At 43.0% G+C, this 27146-nt stretch overlaps 1 protein-coding gene and 1 long non-coding RNA gene across 49 annotated transcripts in view; one reads left to right on the forward strand and one right to left on the reverse strand.

Annotated features, from left to right (window-relative positions):
- Positions 1 to 27146, reverse strand: part of SORBS1 (sorbin and SH3 domain containing 1) — a 231596-nt gene that overhangs the window by 129983 nt on the left and 74467 nt on the right. The window lies entirely within an intron of this gene.
- LOC123380860 lies at positions 8998 to 16080 on the forward strand. The gene is made up of 3 exons (XR_006587188.1): positions 8998 to 9112; positions 13122 to 13316; positions 15945 to 16080. It is a non-coding gene; the product is annotated as an uncharacterized LOC123380860 (long non-coding RNA).

Consider the following 27146-nt stretch of genomic DNA (forward strand, 5'->3'; position numbering starts at 1 on the left):
ATAAATATGAAACACCATAAATTGTGTTATAAAAGGAAAAATGGTTCTAGCAAAGAAGGTGCTGTCTAGTCCTGTTACCCTTTGTTTATTGTTTTAACAGACTGATGAATAGGGTCACTGTATATCTCATCACGAAGCTGATTACCTGTACCAATACTCATCTGTACAAAACGTTAAGCTTTACGAACTAGAGGAGCATCTAAGAACCAAGAAATCCATTTCTAGATCTGTCTTCCTATGTAAAGTCGGGCAATGAAGGACACATTCGACAAAGGCATCATGTTTTTTAAGACCCTTCACGGTTGCTCTCTCTTAGAAGTCAGGTCTCAAGGAACCAAGTCATGATGATCTAGACCCATTTACTGTGCATGCATTCTAGACAAGAGCCTGTGCTTATGCTTCAGACAGATGAACCAGCAACTTTGCATGTGTCATTTCTCATTTTGAGAACACCTTGTAAGGTTTCTATACCCACACGGCGAATGGAGAAACTCAGGCTCAATGAGAGTTAGAAGACTTGTTAAAAAGTCTTGCAGAAGCACTAAGAAAGCTGAATACAGATCCTGGTGCTGGCTCCCAAGTCTGGGCTCTTTCCATTCCACAATGTGGCCTCCAAGAGGCATGACACATTCCCTGCCTGAAGAAAGATATTACTACATGTAGGCTATTCAGAGAATATACAGACCTAAAAAAGAGATGATAATCTCAAGGAACATTTTTAATCAGCTCATCAGCCAAAACAAGAGATGGTGCCTGCCTCCAAGACCTTACATCCTACTTTGGAGGGAGAAGACGAAGAGCTTTGAAACCCTGATGATCACTAAAGACAGCACGGAAAAGCATCTACAAATCACCCTCCAGTGTAAGACTATGCCAGCTAAGAGAACACTTCAGGACTTAGTGGGAAAGACCAGGATGTGCTGACCAAAGCACCCTTTTCTGAATGTGCAAAAGCACCCTTTTCTGAATGCACTGCAGTTCTTAGGATAATGACTTCTCTACAGAAAGTGTTCATTGGGGGAGACTAAACTGAATAGAATTACACACAGCACGTTCTAGTAGCCTTTACGAATCAATGACATCCACCATCACCCTGTTACTCACACACACCTTAAAAAAATGTCTAGAGAAACTCTAAAGTAAAAATAACTTGGATTTCAGTTACTGCTCTGCCACTTATCAGAGGCATGATATGCGGTCAGTTAACCCTGCCAAGCCTCAGTGTCCTCATCTGTAAAATGGGAATACCAGCAGCCAGCAGTCTCAGAGTGTTACACTGAGCATTAAATGCAGAAAGCGAGCACTTCAAATGCCTAACACAGGACTAGAAGGTGCTCCATAAATGTCAGCTGCTCTCATCAACATCATCAATAGCATTTGACAGGAAGGTTCCTGCCCACTTTCTCCGCAGCTGGTTTCTCTGAGTAGGTGTCCAACAACAGAGAGGCTGCAGTCTTCGGGCTAACAAAACAGTCTCCGCTCCCCTCTTAAGAGGGGACTGTACCAACTTCCTGTCCCTCCTAAGTCACATGGTCTGTCTTTCCCCAACCATACAATCCCCTCTTCTAACTCAGCTCCCCATGAGAAGCAAAGTAACTGGTGTGCTCTTTCACAGCACAGTTCATTCTCATGGATGTCATGTTACTGGGTATCACTTGACTCCACGTAAAATTTACTGTCTTCTGTGTCCTTTGCTAGTCACGAGCTGCTCTCACAAAGCGCCTAAGCTGGGGTTTCTGAGGTGGGTTCCACAAAGGTGGTATTTAGTCCACAGCACAGCATATACACAGAATAGACCCAAGTCCAATCCAGTTGATGGGAAGGACTTTTACTGAAGAGCATATGGAAATAACATTGGGTAGATGGTGTACATGGTCACCAACTGGCCTTGAATCCAGGAAAGGCATCTGTACTTGCCTCTATCAGACCACAGAACCCAAGGTGAGTTCTTTAGACATTTCCTAATCCAAAATCAATCTGACTGAGGCACACAGGATGAACTAGGGGGGCTGGGGACACTGGTGCAGGGAGAGTACATGAGCTGAGGCCAGGCCAAAGGAGAATGCATGGACATCTACTGCTTTTTGTGACTTCCTCCTCCAATTTCCCTCAACCACATATACCCTCTCTGCCCAGGAAAGCAGCTCCCAGCAAACTTGTTTTGCCCATTTGGCTGTGAAAAGCTCCACAAAAGCGTTGATTACAGCAACCACAGCTGACAATTTCTACATTTGTCTTATCTTGCTTATTTGCAGCAAAAACTGCTGCTCAGAGAGAATCTGATTTTTGAAGCTTACTCCTTAAATCTCACTCTGCCACTTTTGCCCACGGCTAGTCTTATTTTTTGCCCATTTGCCTTGGTGGCTGACATGAAATTATCAGAAAACAAAAGGTGTCAAAAATCCTTTATTACTCACGAAGCTTACTAACTGGAGACATTACAATTAACAACCACTACCATAGACTAAAACATGACGAATGAGGGATCATTTTCAAACTAATGTTAAAGAGAATAGTTCTTGACATAAAATGACCCTGTCTTCACAATTCACCACTCATGTAAATATGACAAAAAATGTTGGAAGAGAACTATGTATTCAATTATAGTTAATGTGATGATCCTGAGATCTAGATTAAGGAGCCTGATTAAGAGAATATTAAATGCTTCACATTGAGCTCTATCAGCAAATAGTTCCAGGTGTTGAGGCAGTGATCCTACTGCTTTGAAACTCAGTTTCCCCCTGGATTAATAATACCACTAATTTCCCTGCTGCTGTAAGGATTAATGGGACCAAGCATCGCCCGTGTAGCAGTGCCTGCACACAGCAAGAATTCAATAAATGATCACGTGTTGATATAATTGGTTTATTTCCCATTTGTCTCGTTCTAACTCCAAAAATGAGCATAGTAGTAGGTGGGTGGAAATGCTGGTTAATAAAAGGCTCCAGTTAGTCACTGTTTTACTATAACAACAGTTTACCGGGATTCTGCTGGAAGGAGGCAGGGGCACTGCCAGGAATGAAGGCTTTCTGCCTTGGACAGAGAACACACAAAACTTGAGGTAGCTCCACCTAGCACCCTGCATTTGTATAGAACTTTGCAGGTTATAGAACAGCAGTGCCTTTGGCTGTCTGTAAGAAGGTCAGTAATTGAGTTCAATCAAAGAAAAAGGGGATGGGGAAGAAATGCAATGCGGTCTGTCTTTAAGGTTTCATGTGGCCAAAGGACTCTCAGAGTATCATAATACGTCAGGGCTGGAAAGGACCACAATTTCCAAATATTAGAAGCCCTGAAGTCCAACAGGACACAGTGGGGAAAGCCAACCATGTCAGCAATAGAGGTGACAGCTCCTAGGTTTGGGGTCCTGCTGTGCTTTCCTGAAGTTAATCTCCCTGACGACAAGCATCTATGATCATATGAGTTTGTAAGTCATAAGAGTACTCAAATATTCTAAATGGCTTTGAAAAATTTCATTGTGGCATTCTCTTTCGTCAAAAAAAAAAAGCAATAGTAGAAAACTAAAATCTAAGGTTTCATAACATTTATAGTAAGCCCAAATGTCTTTAAAATTAAATTCTAAAATCTTACACACAAGTACAAAGTTGGGGAATAAATGGCTTTCTCCTTTTTAAAAATAAATCATTAATTTAAGGCAAGCCCACAATCAAATGCCCTTTGGTGCTGCTGAACCCATTAATTCATGCAATAAAAGTTCACTAAATGTGAGGAATGAACAGTGGTTCTTCTATTTTAATTTATAGTATGTTGTATAGATCTGGAAGTCAAACCACCAGGATTCTAACAGAGAGCATATTAAGAAGACTGCAGAGATGGGAAAAATAAGGGTCCCACACAAAAATCTCTCCTGCCCTTGAAGTGTGCAACAAAAATGTAACTTTTAACAAACATAAAAATGTAACTTTAGAACAAATAACTCAGTGAAGAAATGGGCAGAAAACATGAATAGACACTTCTCTAAAGAAGACATCCGGATGGCCAACAGGCACATGAAAAGATGTTCAGCGTCGCTCCTTATCAGGGAAATACAAATCAAAACCACACTCAGGTATCACCTCATGCCAGTCAGAGTAGCCAAAATGAACAAATCAGGAGACTATAGATGCTGGAGAGGATGTGGAGAAACGGGAACCCTCTTGCACTGTTGGTGGGAATGCACATTGGTGCAGCCACTCTGGAAAGCAGTGTGGAGGTTCCTCAGAAAATTAAAAATAGACCTACCCTATGACCCAGCAATAGCACTGCTAGGAATTTATCCAAGGGATACAGGAGTACTGATGCATAGGGCCACTTGTACCCCAATGTTCATAGCAGCACTCTCAACAATAGCCAAATTATGGAAAGAGCCTAAATGTCCATCAACTGATGAATGGATAAAGAAATTGTGGTTTATATACACAATGGAATATTATGTGGCAATGAGAAAAAATGAAATATGGCCTTTTGTAGCAACGTGGATGGAACTGGAGAGTGTGATGCTAAGTGAAATAAGCCACACAGAGAAAGACAGATACCATATGGTTTCACTCTTATGTGGATCCTGAGAAACTTAACAGGAACCCATGGGGGAGGGGAAGGAAAAAAAAAAAAAAAACAGGTTAGAGTGGGAGAGAGCCAAAGCATAAGAGACTGTTAAAAACTGAGAACAAACTGAGGGTTGATGGGGGGTGGGAGGGAGGAGAGGGTGGGTGATGGGTATTGAGGAGGGCACCTTTTGGGATGAGCACTGGGTGTTGTATGGAAACCAATTTGTCAATAAAAAAAAAAAAAAAAAAAAAAAAAAAAGAACTCTTGGGTTGGTTCCCAATCTTCTTACAGGGAGCTGCAGTATTTGCGGAGTTTGGTGAATATATTACACACAATCATAGACTTTCTTCCTACCCGTTTAATAATAAAAGTGCAAAAATAGGTTTTTCCTTATGTAAAAATGTAAAGCCTAAGTAAATATACTGGGTTATAAGGGGAGAAGAAACTAAAATATGAGCTCAAAATTCTTAAAAACAGACAAGAAAAACACTTGACCTCTCAGCATGGTGATGAAGCATTTCAAATTCCCATGTGCTAATATCACAGCTCTAAAAACAAACTGGCAGAGGGCCTAGGTGGCTCAATGCGTCCAGCATCCAACTCTTGATTTCGGCTCATGTCATGATCCCAGGGTCGCAGGATCAACTCCCGCACTGGGCTCCGTGCTGAGCTTAGAGCCCGGTTAAGATTCTCTCTCTTCCCCCACTCCACTCCTGTCTCCAGCTTGCTCACTAAAATAAAAAAATAAATAAAAAGTAACTAAAAAACTTAAGTGCAGCGAATCAGGTACAGTGGTGCCCTGGGGAGCATGAAATCCAAGAGGACTACATGAAGTGTGCCCTCATACTTTGCTAAAGTCCAACCAGTGAACAGAAAATCCCAGAGATGCCAAATTCTACATATAGGTGTAATTTAAAATACTTATGCTCCGGCTTCATTGCTGGTTTACAGCAAAGCTGAAAGAGGAGGGAGGGAGAAGTGGGTGAGTTCAGGAAGGTGCCCTAGACGCCGACCAGATGAACACCGGCTTGGAAGAGCCTCTTCCTGGAAGTGCCCAGCAGCGGGCATTGACTCACTGAACGTGGACAAGCGGCCGAGTTCTTCCAACGAGGGGCCAGACAGGGAAACCCTCCTCTGGCCGTTCAGCTCAGCTCCCTCATTAAATTCAGAGTGAAACCAGCTGCCAGAAAAGGCAAAGGGTGACCCAGCCGTGGCTCTGGAAATTCCTAGCAAAGAAAACAGACTGAACGCCTGGGTCGTGGTAGCTCACAGATCACAGTGCTAGAAGGCAGTTTTCAGGCAACGGTATGGAAGATAAGGAAATCATCCTTAGAGTGGTGCTCTGCTCCTGCTGAAAATATAGTGCGGTTTCTCTCAGAACGTGCTGGGTCCATTATCATCAGGGAGACAGAACAGATGGAGGAAGACACAGGCAGTGGGGCAGTGAGTCCCCAAAGATCAGGAAAACGGTGTCAGTGAATAGTAGACCAACACAAATAATATTAAAACAAAAATATCAATTCTTTACAAGAATTATTACAGTTAAATAAGTACATATAAAATACTTCACTAAAAAGGTTAAATCTTATTCATTTCTTCTATCACTGAAATCTACACAAATGACATTAAGAAACTGTATTTAAATATAGATATGTTATATGAAATCATTTTTTTAAGTCAAACTTTAAGATAAAGTGATTTTTTTTCTCATGTCCTGATTTTTTTTCCTTAAAAGATGCATCTGCAGTACGGAATATGGCAAGCCACAAACTGACCTCTAATTTCATTGCTTTAAAGGCCAAAAATGCTGCTATGTGGTGGAAAGAGCCCAATAAAACCATCATTGTCTTTTTGTGGAGAACTGGCTATTGTCTTTACTTTTGCCCCCAAGTAAATAAATATTGGTCTTAACCCTTGATAGGAGGTAACACTGGGTCTTTCTCTTCATCCCTTTTCCTCCAAACTTAGTAATTCCCTATTTTATAAATTCAAACATGACTTAATAATTAATGATTTCCCCAAATGTACGTTTCATCATGGATGCTGAAAAAGTTAAAGTACTGCTTGTAACCCTGCTCCTAGTCAACTCTGATGAATCAGAGAATTCAGAAAAGAACAGGAGCATTTTACACGTGCCCTTCAACTAAGTTCTTAACTTGGACTTCAATTTTCATTATAAATTTGAATTCTCTGGATTTAAAAATATTTTTTCAATTCAAAGCACAACTAAAATAATCTTCGTAAAAAATGCTCCCGCTGTATCAGAGGGCCTCAAAAACTGCTGTATGTTGGTCACAGGGAGGGGACACTTGTCTCAAATGCAGATTACAGTTTCTGTTCCCAGACATGTGGATTGAGAAGTTCCAAGGCGCGGGGGGGGGGGGGGGGGGGGGGGGGGGGGGGGGCTAAAATCTGCATTTCTGGAGGATGTGGTTTAAGGCCATGCTTTGAGAAATACTGGTCAATATGACCAAGTTACGGCAGTTCCAAGTATTAAATGCCCACAGCTCCAACACTTGACACAAAGCTGGAGATTATTGTGAATTTGTTGCATCAAATTAAATAGAATTTATAATTTGCACTGACTGTGTCAGAATTTCATTTCAGCAGGGAGACAGTTTTTCCTTTTTCCCCTGCAAACTGTTCACAGTGAGTAAAACAACGTGAAAATATAATTGCACTTAGGCCTGCCAGGCATGACTGCTGCCCCATCTGCACATTGTCTGGCACAGGGTTTCCAAATGAGAAATCTACTAGGAGCACATTCATCTATCAGCTTAAATATTCCTAAACTGGATAATTGAGAAAGCCAAGAAATCAAATGTGCCCAAAATTTCAGACTGTTTCATATCATCACCCATAAAATGACTATACCCTAAAAAAAAAGATATATATTTGATACATCCGTTGATGCCATGTAAAGAAAATTTTTTTAATTAAACAGACTTTGATTTCTAAAAGTCCATTAATGCTTTATCCTATCATATTACTGTAACAGCAACATTTACATTTTATATCAAACTCAAACTGCTAACTTCTCAACGTGTTTCCACCAGACAGTTCTATTAACTATTCAGCAACAGAAAATAGTTTCCTATAAAAAGCAACTGGGAAAGCAGTTACAACCAAAGAAATTCAAAAGCAGTTGTTCAAGTATTAAGCTCTTTTTTAGAAGAAAAAGAGTTTCCTCTCATTTCAAGAGTATTGTTCTTTTTAGATCTAACAGGTTTTATTTTTTATCTTTTCAAGTACCAAGGAAATTGTAAGCACAGAATTAAACGTCTGAAAATTAAAGAAAAAGATCCATATTGTCACCACTCTAATACAACCTGTTTCTTCATCTGTAGGACCACACTTTGACAAACAGCACTCAAACCCTGGTGAACTCACTTCTGATACAGGTGACTGCAAAGCATTCAGGATTACACCACTCTGCAACACGTACATTTTTTTAATTTGGTGAGTTGGGGAGCCACATACTCAAGTCTGCTTCCCGTTTCTTTTGAGAGGTAGCCAAATCTGCTTTGTCTCCCCAGCAATAAATAAAATACAATTATTTGTGTCATCAAGAGCTCTATGCTTAGCATGTGACATACAAGATCTCAGTTAACCCTAATAACCTTACAGCATATGTACTGTTGCTACCAACTTCGAAAGGAGGAGATGGTTCACTGTCTTCCCCAGGGTCACATGACCAGTATGCTGTGGGATCGTGACAGAAACCTGATCTGACCTTAAATCCCAGGCTCTTAAAGATCACCTCGTACTAGCGTACTAGCGTATAGCGTCGCACTGCATTGCATTTCCCTTCCTTCCACTCCTCCCACCTCGTTTTGTAAACACCTTTCCGCTGCATTTGTTTTCTGGTGATTAAGAGAATGAGCTCAACAGACCTTCCCACAGACATATCCAGCCTTTATGAAGTGTCAGCTTAGTGTCAGACACTGTGCTCAGGGCTGGCTACAGAGATGAACACCACCATTGCCCTCGCGAGGCCTATAGTCCAAACTGTGGAGGGGGCTTCAAAGCAAGATAAGGGTGTCTTTTGTTCTGTGAAAGCCACGCGATGCCTAGACAGTCCACTGCTGGCTGCCGAGAGAGTGGAAGTGAACAGAAGCTTGGGCTGAGGGCTGGGAGTGGATACAAGTGACCCCTTCGGCCCAAGGAATGAACGGAGAGCTAGTTAAGGACTATAAGCCTTTCACAGCAAATTCCCAAACTAGAATGTTTTGGTTCTATAAATGGAGATGTTACAAGGGGAACATTAGTTTGAAGTAAAACTGAATTTTGAAAAATTTTTACAAACTTTCGTATAGTTATGCTGTTGGCGTCACTCTCCAATTCCACATAGTTGTTGGGAGTCCAGCTGTTTACTCCCTCGATTTGACTCTTGTCAACTCAAGTGGCAGAGATATCCCAAGTTCCAGTAAACACACACAGCTCTTTTTAGCTCTGGCAGGCGCGCTAGGGGGAAGCTGGAAGGCCTGGTTCTGGCCAGGCGTGGGCTACAGCCTTAACAGAGAGGCAGTGTTCCCCGGGATCCAGCAAGGCAGTGACGGGGATCAAGGTGAGAGAGCCTGGGGAAACGGGCCGATGTAGGTGGCCCGTGATCATGAATGTCCCCTTCTCCTTCCATCACTAACCCTTGGTGATTCCCATGCTTTCCTTTAATGAGAGAGGCCTATTGCCTTCCTTCAGAGGCATGGTGATTAAGAATGTAGGTTTGGGGGCACCTGGGTGGCTCGCGCAGTTAAATGCCCAACTTTGGCTCAGGTCAAGATCTCATGGTTCATGAGTTTGAGCCCCACGTCAGGCTCTGTGCTGACAACTCAGAGCCTGGAGCCTGCTTCAGATTCTGTGTCTCCTTCTCTCTCTCTGCCCCTCCCCTGCTTGTGCTCCCTTTCTCTCTCAAAAATAAATAAGTAAACATTAAAAGGAAAAAAAAAAAAGAATGTAGGTTTGGTATAAATTATCAGCTCCATCCCTTACTAGCTGTGTGATCTTGGGCAAGTTACCTCAGTTTCCACATCCATAAAATGGAGTATTACAGCAATCTCTCTCATGTGGCTACTACAAGATCTGGTTGTGGTAACACTGGTAAAGCACTCAGGAGCACCTGCCACAAAGCTGGGCACAGTGCAGTGCTTGATAAATGACTTCTTTGACTCAGGGCACTCACTGGCTAGTCTACTTTTTCCCACTTATGTGTTAGCTGTTGTATTGGTCATTCTTCTGTAAGCCAGGGATGATTCTCTGAAGGGTGGCTGAGTACACGTTCACTCTACTCTTTGCAGTGACCTACTCTTATAGGATGGTCAATAAATGTTTTGGGGGTTTGTTTTTGTTTAGCTCTGAGGAACCTTTAAAAACTCACACAAGAGATTCTCTTACACTTATTTGGACCTATCTCAGTGACCTACATAGTGAAAAACATTCAATAAAAATCAATGTTGGGTTTATTTTGTTATGAGGGACCACAGAAATAATGTAGTTTGACACCTTCACTGTATAGCTGAGAAAACAGTCCAGGTGAGGAAGGAGAAGCCCACCCACATGGTTGGAGTGAGATTGTGACCTGGCCAAGAGTAAAACAAGGGCTCCCTATTCAGCACTGTTTCCCCCACAGGATGTTGCCCTGAGTCCAAACACAGATAACTGGCCTTATCTTTCTGTAGACCAAATGGTAAGGAGAATGTCATGCTAACATCATATTTCAAGAGGAACAAAATTCTTTATTCGCTGCAAATATTCTTTCTGAATTTTCACACAGTGCCTTGGATGTAGTAAAGGAGCAATAAATATTTTGATTTTATATAAAAAGGCAAATGACACTGAGAAATGTACCGTCACTATGAAAAATTCTTCCAGATACTAAATTTCCATATCCATATACAAAGAAATAATAGAATGTTCTAGATAATAAAATGTTGCCATGGTCTAAAGGTTTATTTCCCCCCCAAATTCATATGCTGAAAACCTCACATCCAAGGTAGATGGTACTAGGAGCCTTTGGGAGGTGCTTAGGTCATGAGGGCAGAGCCCTCATAAATCGAATTGGTGTCCTTATAAAAGAGTCCCCAGAGTCATAACCCTTCCACCACGTGAGGCTATGACAAGAAGTCTGTAATGTGGAAGAGGGCCCTCACCAAAACATGATCATGCTGGTGCTTTGACCTTGAATGTCCCTAAACTGTGAGAAATAAATTTCTGTTGTTTTTAAGCCCAGTCGTGCTATTTGGTATGTTGGCCTGAAAAGACTAAGACATTGATTAATTACAAAGTCCAATTTTTGAAGAATGAAAAATACCATGAAATGAGGTATACTAGCGTCCTTAATACAGTTTCTCTTTCTATGGACTGAAGAGTGTCTAGAGAGTATCACTCTAGGCATCAAGTGACAACAATTCTGTGTTGTACCACATAGACTATTAGGGCAGATCCAAATTCGAATTTTCTATCTCTTTTGCCAATAAATAATTTCACTGCTCTCCAAATTCCAGTTTTCCAGAAACCAGTGACCAAATAAATCAAGTCAGTAAGCATTATAAGTAAATGTAACAGTAAATCACAACAGACTAAAAACCCGCAAAAAGAAGGCTCACACGCTTACCTCCAGAACCCAATAGGTCTATAGCTGTAGATGTGATGCATATTTGTAAAAGGCTCAACGTGGAGCCAATATGACAGCAGACACAGACTGGGCAGCAACACAAATTCTGAAACCAGAATCTTTAATTACCTATGTCCCTAGGAAGCAAATTGGCAAGAAAGGTGGGTAACACAGACTTTAAAAAAAAATTTTTTTTCGTGATATACTATGAAGTCAGAAAATTCTCAGCTCAAACTCCTTACTTTCTTTACCATTACCAGGTTGAACCCTATCAAATGGCCTTTAAGTCAAAAACAATCAAATATTAGAATATCACATTACTCAAATTAACACACAACATTACGAGGGAACAGAAGACCGCTGTCATCGAAGACAGCCTCGAGCATGGTTTCAGGAAGCTTATCTCTAATTCATAATGGTTTTCTTCAATGAGTTCTGGGGTGGAGAAAGCAGGAGGGGCTGAGGTTAACAGTTAGTTGCTTAAGTTACCAAAAACTCCACTGACTAGAACTCTTCATCTTTTAAGCGGCCCTATTAAAGTTTCACTGCAGAATAATTTATGAGATGTCTGAGGAATGCTGTGAAAAAAAATACGTCTGACATTTAAGACTATTTTAAAACACCTCTCTTGTACAAAGAGCTGGAGGTGTGGCAGGTCGGGCCTTGCTCATGCCTGGGGAGAGCTGAAGTTTTTTGCGGTTTGGGGCAGAGACCCGGCACAGCTTCAAAGCTCCGAGGCCCAGGCGGGCTCTCCAAGCCCCGGAGGCGCGACCAGGCCAGGCCTAGACGGCATCTCTGTTCCTATTTGGGGCCTCGGCACTCTGTTTGCCCTTCAAGGTTCCCTGCTGCCTAAGGAAACATGCAAAATATTTCCGTGAAGCACCACTGTGTGGAAGCAACAGGAAATAAAGGTTTACTCCAGTGACTCCCTGCTAATAAAGAGGCAGGGGTCGCATCTGAGAATCAGGGTTTTCCAAGCGACTTGTTATTTTTACCAGATGTTTTCAAAGGCAGGGCTTGTGCACAGTACTTGAGAGGTATTTTTGTTTTCTAGAATCAAGAGGGCTTAACCATAAGATGTATTTTAATGGAGCAGGAAAAGCCAATCCAAAGTCAAAAGGATATGGGGAAAGTGGCCTCCTCAGAGACACGACTTGTAAATTTTCTTAGGGTATAAGAGAAATGAAGCATTCATATCTGAAACTTCCTAAAGGAGGTAAAATCAGTTCTTAAAAAATTCAACCTTTACCACATTTTTTTATTAAAAAATTTAATGTTTATTTGTTTTTGAGAGAGAGAGAGAGAGACAGGCAGACAGAGAGTAGCAGGGAAGGGACAGAGAGAGAGAGAGAGAGAGACAGAATCCGAAGCAGGCTCCAGGCCCTGAGCTGCCAGCACAGAGCCCGACGCGGGGCTCGAACTCACAAACCGTGGGATCATGACCTGAGCTGAAGTCGAACGCTTACCCAACTGAGCCACCCAGGCGCCCCTACCTTTACCACTTTCTAACAAAGGTGTTAAGCTATGGAGACTTCACTGGGCAAGCATGGCCCCAATGTAAAAACTGGAGTCAGAAGCACCCAAGGGTCCCACCATGCTTTCTTTCTTCTCCCACATGCCTGCCCACCTCCCACCACCAGCACTGTCTCCGTTTGGTGGAGGCACCTGGGCATAGAGCACTCTTCCATGCTATGCCCACTGCAAGCCTTCCCAAGCTGCACCATATGTCTCAAAAGTTTCCCTCTATCTTGTCCTACCCCCAACAAGCTATGCTGCCTCATTTGTGTCCTTCAAATGGCTCCCGTAACCTCCAAGCCTATTTTCTAGAATGGGACCAACCCTAAAAAAAGGACGGATGATGGATTTCCACAGCTCCAACTTACTGCCTTTCTCTCTCCCCCGTATATATGGAATCTATATTCTTTTGTTAATTTACATTATTTGCCTAATGTGCTATTTTCTCCAGTTTACTGATTGTTCAAAGCAACACATCTAGCTCAGAACATGAGCTTCTGGAGAGCAGTGTTTTCAGCCTTATCACGCGGAGAAAGACTGAGGGAAAAGAGGATGCTCCCCTAAAGAAATATGTGGAGAAAGCGTGGGGTTGCGAGTCTGACATCGCAGTTGGAACTTCGCCTCCACTCTCCAGCTAGCATCGAAGGTAACTTCCTTTGCCTCTTTCAAGTTCACATTCCTCTTCTGCAAAGTAAGAAATAATAAAACCTATCTTTGGGGTGATTATGAGGACTGTACCGGCTACGTGAAAAACCCCGCATATACAGAGAGCAGTAAGTCCTGCGTCAACCATTGTTGCTTTTCCCAAACTCTGCCTACACCTTTTATAAATAGTTCCTTTATTTAAATCTCCTTAAATTACCTGATTTGAATGTGCCATAGGATTCCTGCCAGGACTCCCAATACACTCAGTAAGTGACATTTTCCTTATCTTTCCCACTTCTCTCCTAGTGTATGGTTTTCTACCGAAGAAAAACTTGCTGCTTTAAAAATATATAACCTTATATTCTTCAATGTTTCGTTACTTCCATTTTGTTCCAGTGCTCAAGTTGTTGTGTAAGTCTGGTTTACCCAAATTATAAATTCTGGCATTATGTCTGATTTACCTGCATTTGAAGTTTCTGAATTTCACACTGGTTTACCGGGCTGTAAAATCACAAGGCTAACAGGACCCTATCACATCACCTAGGCCAGCATCTCCCAAAACATGTTCCAAAGAACAGTGCTGCCAGAAAAGCTAGCATGTGGCAAAAAAAGGTGTTCTAGAATCTAACACATTTGCAATGTCTTTCCATGGCAACTCTCAGTGACCTTCAGTGATATGTTTAGGTATCTGAGAAGTCTAGCCATAAGGAATCCCACTGAAATGCACTCAAGCAGCATTCTGTTAATTTATTTGCCCACAGAACCATTTCCTCCTCCCTCCCTTTAGGGCACCATGCAAAACAAACTTCTACACAGTCCCAATGGAATGGGAGAGCAGAAACAGAAAAAACCCTTCCCTAAGGTCAGTTTGTAAATGACGGAGGTAGCTTCAGGCCCAGACCTCTCCAACCCCCAAGCCCCAGTTCTTCTGGCCATACCAGAGGGTCTCTAACTTCATCACACAGAGGGATGGCCAGGAGCGCTGGTTAACTGTAGGCTGCTGCGTCTGACCCTAAACTGTCTAAGTCAGTGGATCTGGTGTGTATTTCCAACACTTCTTGGGTGCTGCTGCTGCCAGAAGAATCACGCTTTGAGAAGCACTGTCCTACACCCGCCTGCAGCAGCAGAGGCTGGGGCATGCCTCATCCCAGAGGGAAGACCTGGTGGGGAAGCCAAGGCGTCGAAACGGGAAAATGCCTACAGGACAACAGGGTTAATAACTAACGGTTCAACACACGAGGCTGTATCTAACCAATGACCAAACGGCCCAGAGTTAAAAAACTACCAAAACTGGACAGTGGGAATTACTCGGTGTGAAACGATAGGAAAGTCTGGAAAGAGAGAGAGAGAGAGAGAGACAGACAGACAGACAGAGAGAATGGGGTGCCTTGGTGGCTCAGTCGGTTGAGTGTCTGACTCTTGATTTCAGTTCAGGTCATGATCCCAGGGTTGTGGGACTGAGCCACACACCAGGCTCTGTGCTGAGCATGAAGCATGCTTGAGACTTTCTCTCTCTCCCTCTGCCCCTCTCCCCCACTCATGTTCTCTAAAATTAAAAGAGAGAGAGAGAGAGAGAGAGAGAGAGAGAGAGAGAGAGAGAGAGAATAATTGGGAAGAACATTCCAAGTGGTAACAATGGTTCCTATTACCCAAATATTTGTTTACAGAATGGTGGAGGCCTGGCTGTGCATGTCTTTGGAGAGCACCCTGGTTCTTAATTTGAATATGGGTGTGACTGCTATTTCAAAAATTCACAGCAAAACACTTAAGGCAAAATAGAGTAGCTCCTCTCCAAAGTGATTTGGAGGATGGAGCAAAGGTCTTCCTGCTCCCTTTCCAGCTGTAGCTTCACTTCCCCTGTTCGCCCTCTCTGCTTGGGCGCCCAGCAGCCCACCTCCAACACATTAAACCAAGGGACAAGCAAAGCTGGCCATGGAGTCTATAAGCCAGCTGGCTTAAGTTTTGTCTCTGGAAGTGGGGGGTAAAACAGTCAAAGCCTGCAAGTCCCTGCTAATGGAGTTTGATGAAGTGAAACATTTTCAAGACATCCCTCCCCCACACCTATCTCCTCCCCCAAAAAGAATTATCTGGGAAAATCGTTTTTATAAGTTAGCTATAGCAAATTATCTCAAAACGAATAGCCAAGAATGAAAACACCATTCTCCGTGACACTCCAGGAGCTACTATATCTCACTGTGGCCCCGAACTGCAATCTTGCAATGCTGGTACTAGCTACTGCTTTCAAAGAGCCAGGAATGACCTCACTAGGGTCATGGCAAGCCTGACTCTCACTCACTCGCTGGCATTCACTGAAAACTGGTTACCACAAGGTAAGAGGCAGGTGACACATGAGACATCTACTGCCCTCCCAGCAGAAGCAGTGAAAGCACATCGGTTAATCACGGGGTGAGTCAGGAGCGTGGAGATGAAGAACACTGGAGTCAGGTGGAAGAGGTTACTCTCAGGCGATTGTGCGGATGGCAGGAGGAAGCAGGATGCAGGACGGGAAAGGTAGGAAAATTGATAGTTCATGAGCACCTGCTCTGTGCCATATGCCGTTGGGTCCTTCACTTACTCTTTCCTGTCATCCGCAAAGTCCTATGAGCTGGATTGATGTCTTCATTTATAGATGGGGAACCAACGCCCAGGAAGTGAAAGCTCAAACAGCTGGCCAACACCAATATGGGGACTTCAGCTTTGGTTTATCTGAATCCAAAAGTGATGGTCTTCAATGATGTAAGATTCACAGATGACAGGAGACCCTGTAACTTCCACCGAAGTTAAATCAGGGTAAGTGCAGTCTCCAGTCTTTTCCTAAGTTTCAATTTATCATTTCAAATGTAGTGAAATCATTAAATAAATTTGAGTTATATACACACACGTATACAATGTATTTACCTAAATGTAAGACATTTAAGTATCATAAAGTTCTAAGTTAGTTATGGATGGGGGAAGATTTTGAACCATTTGTTAAAAATTATCACCATGGGCGGGGCACCTGGGTGGCTCAATCAGTTAAACATCCCACTCTGGATTTCAGTTCAGGTCATGATCTCATGGTCATGAGACTGGGCCCCACATCAGCACTCTCAGCATGGAGCCTACTTCAGATTCTCTCTCTCTCTCTCTCTCTCTCTCTCTCTCTCCCTCCCTCCCTCCCTCAAAATAAATAAATAAACTTCAAAACAAATTATCACCATAGGCAATACATTTTATGCCTTTGAAGGGGTCTGAATCTCCTCCAGGATGCTACACAAAAGCAACGAGGAAATGGGGGAGGGGTGGATGAGCATGACATTTCAGTAAATTTAGCAGCTACAACCTATACACAAAAATTGTTTACTACTAGTAGTGGGTCAGAAACACACAGAGATAAGTGAATCTTAAAATTCTGATGTTTCCACATCACGCCAAATGACACTATTAATAAATACGTACAGACCGGTCTACATGCCTGGCACGGTCTATAAACTTTCTATAGACTAAGGTTGTTGTTGGTTTTTTTTTCAAACTTTTATTTAAATTTTAGTCAGTTAACATACGGTACAATATTGGTTTCAGGAGTAGAATTCGACGACTCGTCACTTACATACAACTCCCAGTGCTCATCATAACAAGTACCCTCTTTAATGCTCATCACCCATCTAGCCCATCCCCCACCCACTTCCCCTCCATCAACCCTCATTTTATTCTCTATCTTTAAGAGTCTCTCATGGTTTGTTTCACTCTCTCTTCCCCCTCTCCCATATGTTCATCTGTTTTGTTTCTTACATTCCACATATGGGTAAAATCATATGGTATTTTAGACTAAGGCTTTTAATCATCACATCCTACCTACAAGATGAATACCATCTTAGAAATGATGAAACTGAAGCACAGAAAGAAAAAGTAACTAGCCAAGACCATAGAGTTCAACAGTAAATGGAGAAACTGAGATTTAAACCCAGGCCCTTAGGCTCTAGAGCCCACACTGATGACCACCAAGATGGAGTGCCTATCACATAGCAGATGTATGGGGTCATCATTGTTCCATGATTTTAGTAGCAAAAGATTTAGTAGCCTAAATACCATTCATAAACTATTGTTTATGAGTTATGACACATCTATTCAACAGAAACAACAAAACTATTAAAGACCATGAGGTAGCTCAAACTGTAAGATGGAATGATTTCCAAAATTATGGTTAAATAACCATGGATAATACCATGGGTCCAAACACACCATGGATAGTATGAAGTCATTTGTGTAAAGAAAACAGACAAACATACATATTTACAGATGCAGAGAAAACCTCTAGAATAGTTCACAAGAAACTGGTGCTTCTGAGGAGAAAGCTAGGTACTAGAATTTGACAGAAAAAAAGATGGAAGATTTCATTTTCATGACAAATATTTTTCTAATTTTTGGATTAAGAACATGGTTCATGTATCACCTATTTATATAAAGCAAATTCAAAGACCAAAATTATTTGAAGAAAATCATGGTGGAATGTTTTCCAACCTAATTCCAGTAGGGAAGGTAAGAAGTGATCAGAATACCCTGTGACACTTTTCCATTCATTTCATCAAATACTTTTTCATAGTAGATATTCCAAAATAATTAGAACTAAAAAATAAATTGAAAATGCCATCCACTTTCTGGGGCACCTGGGTGGCTCAGTTAGTTGAGCTCTTGATTTTAGCCTAGGTCATGATCTCACGGTTTGTGGGATCAAGCCCTGGGTCGGGCTCTGCACTGACAGTGTGCAGCCTGCTTGGGATTCTCTCCCTCTCACTTGCCCCTCCCCTGCAAGCATGCTTGCACACACCCAGGCATGTGTTCTCTCTCTCTCTCGTGCAAAATAAATTAACTTTAAATATATATATATATGTATATGTATATATGTATATATATACACACATATATATGTATACATATACATATATATACACACACACACATATATATATATATGAATAAAATGCCATCCGCTTTCTACTACTCCGACACTTGCTTCTTAAAAATGCAGTGGATAAATAACAAGAGAGAATTCCCTGTGTAGAAGGTAGTAAGAGGTGTTTCAACGTTTGTGCATGGCGTGTGCAAGAGAGAGCATGAGAAATCCTTTAAAAAATAAGATAAAAGAGGGCAGGTAGTGACCCAGCACAACCACTGTGTGGCTAAAATAGGAATGGGTATGTCACCCCCATGCCACTAAAGAAACAGTCTCTCATGTCCTACAAAATATGCAAGGCATCTTGCCTTGCCAAATTTAAACGGGGACGTTATTTTTACGTTACTATAATTAGTTCCCATTTGTCTATGAATCAGCCTTTATGAGGCAACAGCATCTAAGCCCCATCAGATGAAACCTGAGGCAACATCATCTCTGTTTATTATTTTGAAAAGAAAGAGAGGGAGCCAAGTTTCCTGCAACGCCCGATTCAAACACTGAAATTTGGAGGACAGAATGTCCTGTTGTCCACGTTTGAAGATAGGACTATATTTTCATCTAATACATCAGTCCCAGGTTCAGCTGGTAACAGGAAGGAATTGAATTCCAGAGCTCAAAAATAGGACTTAAGTACTAAACCACCTTTCACTGCTCATATAGAATGATATTCATATTTTAACACCTTACACAGCAGCATTTTTTAAGTGCTCATGTTAATGAACAAACATGAACATGTTTTAATCTAAAGGTATCTGAGTGAGTGGCAGATTGGTAAACACAAACATTTTAAACCTATATTCACATTCCTGGATACACCTGTTTCATAATTAACTTTCTTACAAGAAATGAAGTGTTTCAACACCACATATAAAGGCAGGGGGAGAGGGAGTGTTCCTACGTAGCCTGGGATCCCCTTGAATGAAATGGCTCCTCTAAGAGGCTCTGAAATCAGGTATATAAACACAGTAGCATCTCTTGGTCTCCAAAGGGAGTCCAGCCAGATAGTAGACAGAATCTGGAAGAGGTTTAAACTGGCAACCTTAATAAGTTTCAGAGAACCAACTGGAGTGTACAAGTTCAATGCTGCAATTCACAGAGAACATCAGTTAGCAGTACTCTAGGGGATCACGGCACATTTGAGTGAGAGCAGTGGATATAGAAGGGGGTAAATACACTATTCGCTTGTCTCCAGATTTATTATATCAAAGGCTTAATGTTTTTGTGCATACCCATGTGCCTTTGATAAACGAGTATAGGTACACCTATACCTTTTATTGCAAATACCATGGGTTCTAGGCCCAGTTAACATTTACTAACGAGGTTCCCTTCGGCAAGCCATTTTAACCCATCAGAATCTCATTTTTGCCCCTCAAATATAACAACAATAAACAGGTGGCAAGAGACTAATACTTGACTTGTCTAATCTCACAGAAATTTTAAAATAACCAAAATGAAATGCTGTAAAGTTTTTACAGTTTAGCATTTATATGACATTACATGCCAAGCACAAGGTGTTGTATAATTCTTACATATTTTTAGATATACAAGTAAAGATAGCATTTAGATATACATGAATATATATCAGAAAAGGGGAAATGAGGGTGGGCAGGGTTAAAAATAAGGTCTGAGATTACATCGGAATTTTAACTGAAAGCTGAGACCCAAACAATGGTTTTACTTTGCCAAAACCGCAGGCAGGAGCTGCCTGGAATGTTGTCATACTAAAACTTTACCCTCATCACCCTTGGAAAATTCAGAGATTCACATACAATTCTCACTTTTAATGATCCTCTGTTAGAGGTACTATTATTATCTCTGTTGTACAGATAAGAAAACTAAGACCCAGAGAGGCTCAATAACTTGCCTGTGGTTACATAACTAGGAAATGGGATCTGAACTTTAACGGTCTGAGTCCAAAGTACGTTCAATTATACACCATACCATGCAGCCTATCATAGTTGTTATTACTACTATGGCATATTACAATAAATCCCTTGTATTAATCTCAATTCCACAAAAGAGGAAAATGAGGCTCAGAGGTTAAGTTACAGCAAGCCAAGATCACGAAGCAAGTATATGGAAGAGAATTTGAAACCGAGTCTACGAACTCCAGAACCTGTACTCTTAACTGCAAAGTTAATAACCTCCAACCCACAAATATTTATTCTGCACCTACTGTGCCCTAACACACTTTTTGAAAAAGGTAAGGAGTTGGTGGTGGTGTTCCGTCAGGAGCTGGAAAGGCTTTCATAGCACCTCAGTGCTGAACCGGCCCCACCTACACTCCCCACGACAAAGTCCAAAGTCCTGCACACAGCAGGTGCCCCGTGACAGGTGATGCAGGTGCCCCGTGACAGGTGATGCCGGTATGGTGGATGATGGCAACAGAAATACTCTAAGTGTTGGTATACAGCTTCAAAAGGGAATTTGACTATTTAACATGGAGGAGGAAAAACTCTAAGGGCAGAATACAGAGAGTTTTTAAAATTTTTTTTTTAACGTTTATTTATTTTTGAGACAGAGGGGGAGGGTCAGAGAGAGGGAGACACAGAATCCGAAACAGGCTCCAGGCTCCGAGCTGTCAGCACAGAGCCCGACTCGGGGCCCGAACTCACAGACCACGAGATCATGACCTGAGCCGAAGTTGGCCGCCTAACCAGCTGAGCCACCCAGGCGTCCCAAAATACAGAGAGTTTTTAAAACAATGTGAGTGGATGTGGTCTCCATCCACAGGCAGAGCATTTTAGGTACTTGGTTAATTCCTACTAACTTTCAACTCTTGAGGTAGGGTGACCAATCACCCTGGTTCTCCCTGGACTTTCCTGGTGATCTCATGTCCCAGGAACCCCCCTCAGTTGGTTACCCTAGAGGGCAAACATCAGGTTTTGTACTTGACCTTTCAATGCCCAACCCCCTGGTTCTAGCACAGTGCCTTGCAAACAGAAGGCGTTCAATAAGTCTTAGTTGGTTAGATGGATGAAAGGAGCAATACTTTATTATTTCCAAGTACACTCATTTCCACTATACAAGTGTTGCCGAGCTGCAGTCCCTGCATGGCTAAAATGACTATGTGAGAATCATTTTAATTAGCACTTTCATTGTTTGTATGCAAATGCACATTCCTAAAGTGGGTCCTCTAAAAAGCCTTCCCTAAATCAACATCCCTTACTGAGATTTTTCTCAGTAAATCCTTGTCCACAGACAGTGGGGAGATAAAATTCCATCCAGCCTGAGCCTTAATGATCCAGCATCTGTAACGGAGTTGACGCTTTTCTTTATAGGAATGGCAAGTCTAAAATGAGGAAATGTGAGGCACTTCCAGGCGCCAGGAGAGGGTTGCTCCTTGACTTACTCATCCCAAAATAGTATGGCGACTCAGAAGGCAGTCTCCCAATACCGAGTTCCTCTTGCAGAAAAGTGGAATGCCCCGCTGCCTGGCCCCCTGGATTAGAGTCCTCAGAGTTATCGAAAGCAAACTTTCCAGCCTCCCCCAGATGTCCTGAGTTCGGCCAGCCCGTTCCCTCTGCTGGCCCATCCCTGGCCTATTCCCTTCCTTTGGCTCTCTGACCCGGGGCTGGGCGGCCTTGGTCTTTTGCCTCAGCTCAGGGAGAGGCCCAGATGCTCCTTGAGAATTCAACTCTGGCAGAGGTATCGGTGGACCCAGCCCTGCCCTGCCCTGGGTGGGAGGTTTGAAGAGCTGGTCTCTCGGGGAGTCAGGGTGGGAATAAAAGTTCTGGGCGGTCAGCATGGCCGACTCCTGTCCTGAGTCATTAACTCAGCCCCACAGGGTTATGCCAGGCAGCCCAGAGAGCCAGTCAGAGCTTAAAATGAGAGAGAATACGATGGTGAGAAGCTAAGTATCAGAAAGGCAAACAGGGAGGCAGAGGTTATCTGAGCTTGGAGAAATCCTCCTGTGGTCCAAAGAGCCCGGGGAGGACCACAGCCAGGAAGGCCCTGCAAAGTCCTTTAAAGGACTGCACTCCTAGCATGGAATGCTCTATTTGCATGTCTGGGCTGCAAGAGGATAGAATAGAGATGAAGCTAAACAAAAGACAGCAGCATTTATCAGTCAGAAGAAAGTCCAAAAGGCTAGTATCTGGGATGAATTACAACAGGTGAGAAATGTGAATAACGATCAGCGGTAGGTTTTTGTTTGTCATTTGTTTGTCAAATTAGCATCAGAGTGAGAAGAAAAGCAAAGAAGCATAGGCCTGTTTGGGGAAGCCAGTGGGACGCTGCAGCCAGTGGAGAGGAGAAATAGTTCCTCGCCTGCGCTAAGGGAACGTTCTTCAAACCAGAAGAGGCGACTCTGGTAACTACTGACTGGAAGAGGCGACTCTGGTAACTAAGACAGGTGTGGAGCCGGGGGAACTACTGCCATTTTAAGTCCAGTCAGGTTTTTAGGCTCAGATGAATCACACCCACAGACAGCCAAAGTATGGACACATGCCGCAGATGAATCACCGTCAACAGTCCTTCAGAAACCTCAAAGAAAGGAATGGCGTTCAAAGATAAGGAACTAAATAATTAACAAAAGGAAGATTCTAGAAGTATATGCCAACAGGCTTGGCACTAACGTCCAGAAAAATTCTAGCCTGGAGTATTACATAGATGAATACTCAAGAGTGATGACTGCCAAAAACTGATAGAGGTTCGCCATAATCAAGTATCAAATGAACCAATTCTCTTTTTTGTTAGATTTAGAAGACTGATAGTTCAGATGAGCATAACTTCACTCGAGCCAGGCTTTAACAGTTCTATGATATTCTTGTGAATATGAATATGAGCAATTAGGCAGATTTACATAGAGATGACTGAGCCACCAGCCTGCAGGCACGGGGACTTAGGCCTGTCCTGTACATTTGATCTACAACTTGTATCTAGAGGTGACATACATGAGGGAGGGCTCATCACCTTGTTAGATGACAAAAGCTGGGTATTTAAAGTTCTTTGGAGGTTGTAAGATGAATCAAATCTAACAAGATGAAATTTAAGGTGAATACACGTGAAATCAACCTATCCTTGGCCACATGCTTCACACAGACCAAGAGCCCAAAGTGGTTACTGAAAAGGGCAGTCAAGTTTAGCTATGTGAGAGTCCTTATGATGCTCCTCAGAGAGCTTCCAGATGAGGTCCCAACACAGCTCTGGGATCCCAGCAGAGCCCCTTCTAATGCCCTTGTTCCTAATTACAGAGAAGTTATGGCATCACAGAAGAAGATTACACAAACCTGGAGCAGAGCTCAGGGTTGGGGCTCAGAGAGGCCACTAGTTAGGTCTTAGGGTACACCAGCAGTGTGATGGCTGACACCTTAGAAACACTTTCTAGGGGCACTTGGGTGGCTTAGTTGGTTAGGCATCCAACTCTTGGTTTCAGTTCAGGTCATGATCTTACGGTTTGTGAGATCGAGCCCCATGTCAGGCTCTGTGCTGACAGCTCAGAGCCTGCTTGGGATTCTCTCTCTCTCTCTCTCTCTCTCTCTCTCTCTCTGGAAATAAATAAACTCTCTCTGCCCCTCTCCTGCTCGTGCTGTCTCTCTCTCTCTGGAAATAAATAAACTTAAAAAAAAAAAAAGCTCTCTGGCCAACATCTGCTATCGTCAATGCTGGTTCTGTCCCAAGATTGTCATTCTAAAATGAGCCAGCATAAGGACCACTGCCGGCAGGTGGGTCAAGGAGGAGTGGATGCAGGAACATTTTAAATTTGGTGATGCCCTTCTCACCCGGTGACCTGTGACTGACAAACCAAGATCCTTAAAGGGAAGCGCCTGGTTGGAGTGCCTTCTTATTAGCTCATAGGTCAGACAAGCATCTTTGGAGTTATTTTTTCCAAGGAAGGGGATGTCCCTGAAGGAAATGAGTAGATGCCAAGCAGAGAATATAGCAAATCAAAATACTTCCTGATGCAGTCCAACTCCCTGGCTGATGTACTTTCAGCTCAATACCTGGAACTCAAAACCAGCCCAGGGAGAATCAGAAACAGGCTCCCAAGTGCCTGGGAGCCAAGAAGGTCCAAAGTGGCTTCAGAAACCCTGTAAAACCAAAGACACTGGCCTTGTTCCAAGCCACACGACTTCTGAGCTAATGGGGGCACTGGGCATCATCCTACTTAAAAAAAAAAAAAAAAAAGTGAGAGGAGTATGGAAGTGCTATGAGAGAGCAGTGTTGAAGAGCTCCCTGAAGTAATAAAAACTCTGAAGACCCTGGTCTCCAAAGCATTTTTTTCAAAATGGGCATTTGTTTGCCATGTACTGTTTGGTTAATTAACAGATGAGCCCAAAGGTTCAAACCAGTCACCCCCACCCCCAGAACTCATGTCCAGATCTTCTAGTCCTGGAACTGACCCTAAGGTACTTCAGACCAAGGGTAATGGGCAGGGAGTTAAGAAGATCTGCAGTGACCTGGAACCAACCTCACAAAACTGCGTCATCCGTGAATAGGCGGTAAGGGAACCAGCCACACCCCACCCTCTGTCACACTGAGACTTTAACCCTAGACAGAACATTCTAAGCATCAAATATTATCCAAAAGCACAGAGACAAGTTTGGAGACGGAAAATACACAACAAGCATTTCTAGACAACCCAAAATGTATCTCATTCTCCAAGGATGGGTCTGGAAACCAACAGATACCCTGTTTTTGTGTGTGTGTGTGTGTGTGGTTTTTTTTTTTTTTTTTTACTGATACAGAACAGTTCAGACATATGCCCACTCTCGTTCTCCTAAGGCTTCCCTTTTTCAGTGCTCTGTCAGTTCTTCTGCTTGCTCCAAGAAGGAAACTTCCATTGTACACTACCAGTCTTGAACACATGCTAAATCAGGGCAATCTGGAGACAAGAGTAGCAATGACAGCAGTCAGAAGGGGACAGGCTGAAGCCCAAAGCACTGAATGTTGGAAACCACAAACCCTGAATCTGCAATTCCTCTATTTACTTAGAAACAGTTGCTGATGCTCGCCCTAACCAAAGATAAACTAGGACAAACCCGGAAAGGGAAGGGGAAGCAGTGAGGTAAGGGCTGTTGTAAACCTGGCACAATGCGGAGGAAAAGGTCCTCGGGTTGTCAGGACACAGTTTTCCTCCCTAGGAGAAAAATGAGATAACATACCACCATGAATAGTGACATTAGACTGCAACCACGCACTTAGCGGAGGCAGAGGCTTGCTGTCTTCACACACTTAAGTCATGCACAGACACATCCGGAGACTGCTGTGGCACAGTGGAAGGAATATGGCATTTGGAGACAGGGGAGGTAATTTTGAGTCCTAGCTCTGCCTCGAGCAAGCTGTGTGACATCAGGTTAGGCACTCAATCTCTCTGAGTTTCAGTTCTCCGTGAACTATAAAATGAGTAAGTTGAACTAGCTGATCTTATAGTTTTCTTCTAGGTCTAATAGTTATACATATATATTATCTATCTAATATATATCTAATACATATATTATCTACCTATCAGTTAAGATATGTATACACACACACATTTCATGTATATTACATATGTTGCAGTGTATGTGCATATATTTATATTTCCATGCTCCAAGTGCCATTAGAAGCTGCCAACCAATGACAAGCAGAACACCACACTCTCTGCCAACTACAGACCCAGGCCCACCACAAAACACCCGCAGCAGCCTCTATGGCACCGTCCTGTGTTGACTATGTTCTATAATATGTATTGTTTACTCTATCAACCAATAGATGGATAGATAGATAGGTACCCAATATTACAAACTAATACCGCAACACAGCAGTTATGCCTCCATTCAGCAAACATTTACCGAACACATTCTGTACGTCTAGGTACTAAGACAGTCCTCTACTCAATGAACCCATCACTCCACATATGCCAGCGGCCTGTGAACAAGCCTCTACAGTACCATGGGAGAGACATGTGGACGGGGCGAAGGGTCAGCTGCCCCAGCAGAGACTGGAGCCGAGTGCAAGCAGGAACAGCTTCCCAGCACTGATGCCTGGGCCAACACTTGGAGGAGGAAATAATTTGACCAAGGGAATAATATGTATAAAAGTACACAGGAATGGCCCAAGAGGGCATGCAAGGTGGGAGGAGCTCAGACACAAAGGGCCTTATAAGCCATGCTAAGTAGAGGTATTGCCCAGCACCCTCAGACGCCCTCGACAGCTCCCTGTCCGGCCACACTCACACGGCTGGCATATGCCTACACTAGGTCAATCATCAAGCAACAGGCCTATCCCTACCGCCACCCCGCACCCCAGCCTCTCCATTTGTCCCAGAGTCACACAGCCAGGCCACACCTGCTGTCCACTACGGCTTCCTCCTAGTTACTCAGCAGGCCTAGCTTTCAGCTCTCGCTCAGCCCCTAGTGCCCAACCCACGGCAGCTGTTCCAAATAGTTTCCATCTTCCTCAGAGCCACAACCGCATCCCACCCACCCCACTCATGCTCAGCAGAGGACTCCCACCCCCTCTGTTCCTGGGCACAACTGTCCAAGCCCAGCCCCCATAGCAACCCGTCTGTCCACCTGTCCCGAGTTCCTTCCTAAATAGCCCAGGCCAAGCTGTGGGTATATCTGCTCACAAGCACAAAAGACGGTCACTGACCAATGCAGGCTGTTGCCCGCGCATCTGACTGGCCTCTGAAACCAGCACACCTGAGTGGCTGAGGTACGTGGATATGTTCCAAATGCCAAAAGGCACTATGTAAGGTATTAGGTACTCCATAGCTGTTGTCTGAACAAACGAGTAAACAAAACAAATCACTGACTTAATGTTGAAGAGCCGATCTAATGGGTTGCAAAATCCACAGTATCTTTAGGTGTGTGAGCCAAGAATGCAGCCTAGAATATGTCAAAAGCCTTTTAAAACAATCGCAAGGCCTTTGCAAGCTTAGTCTCTGGTCCCTAATGGGCTCCTACACTCACA

This window comes from Felis catus, chromosome D2 (genome assembly GCF_018350175.1).
Source record: "Felis catus isolate Fca126 chromosome D2, F.catus_Fca126_mat1.0, whole genome shotgun sequence".
Taxonomy (NCBI): domain Eukaryota; kingdom Metazoa; phylum Chordata; class Mammalia; order Carnivora; family Felidae; genus Felis; species Felis catus.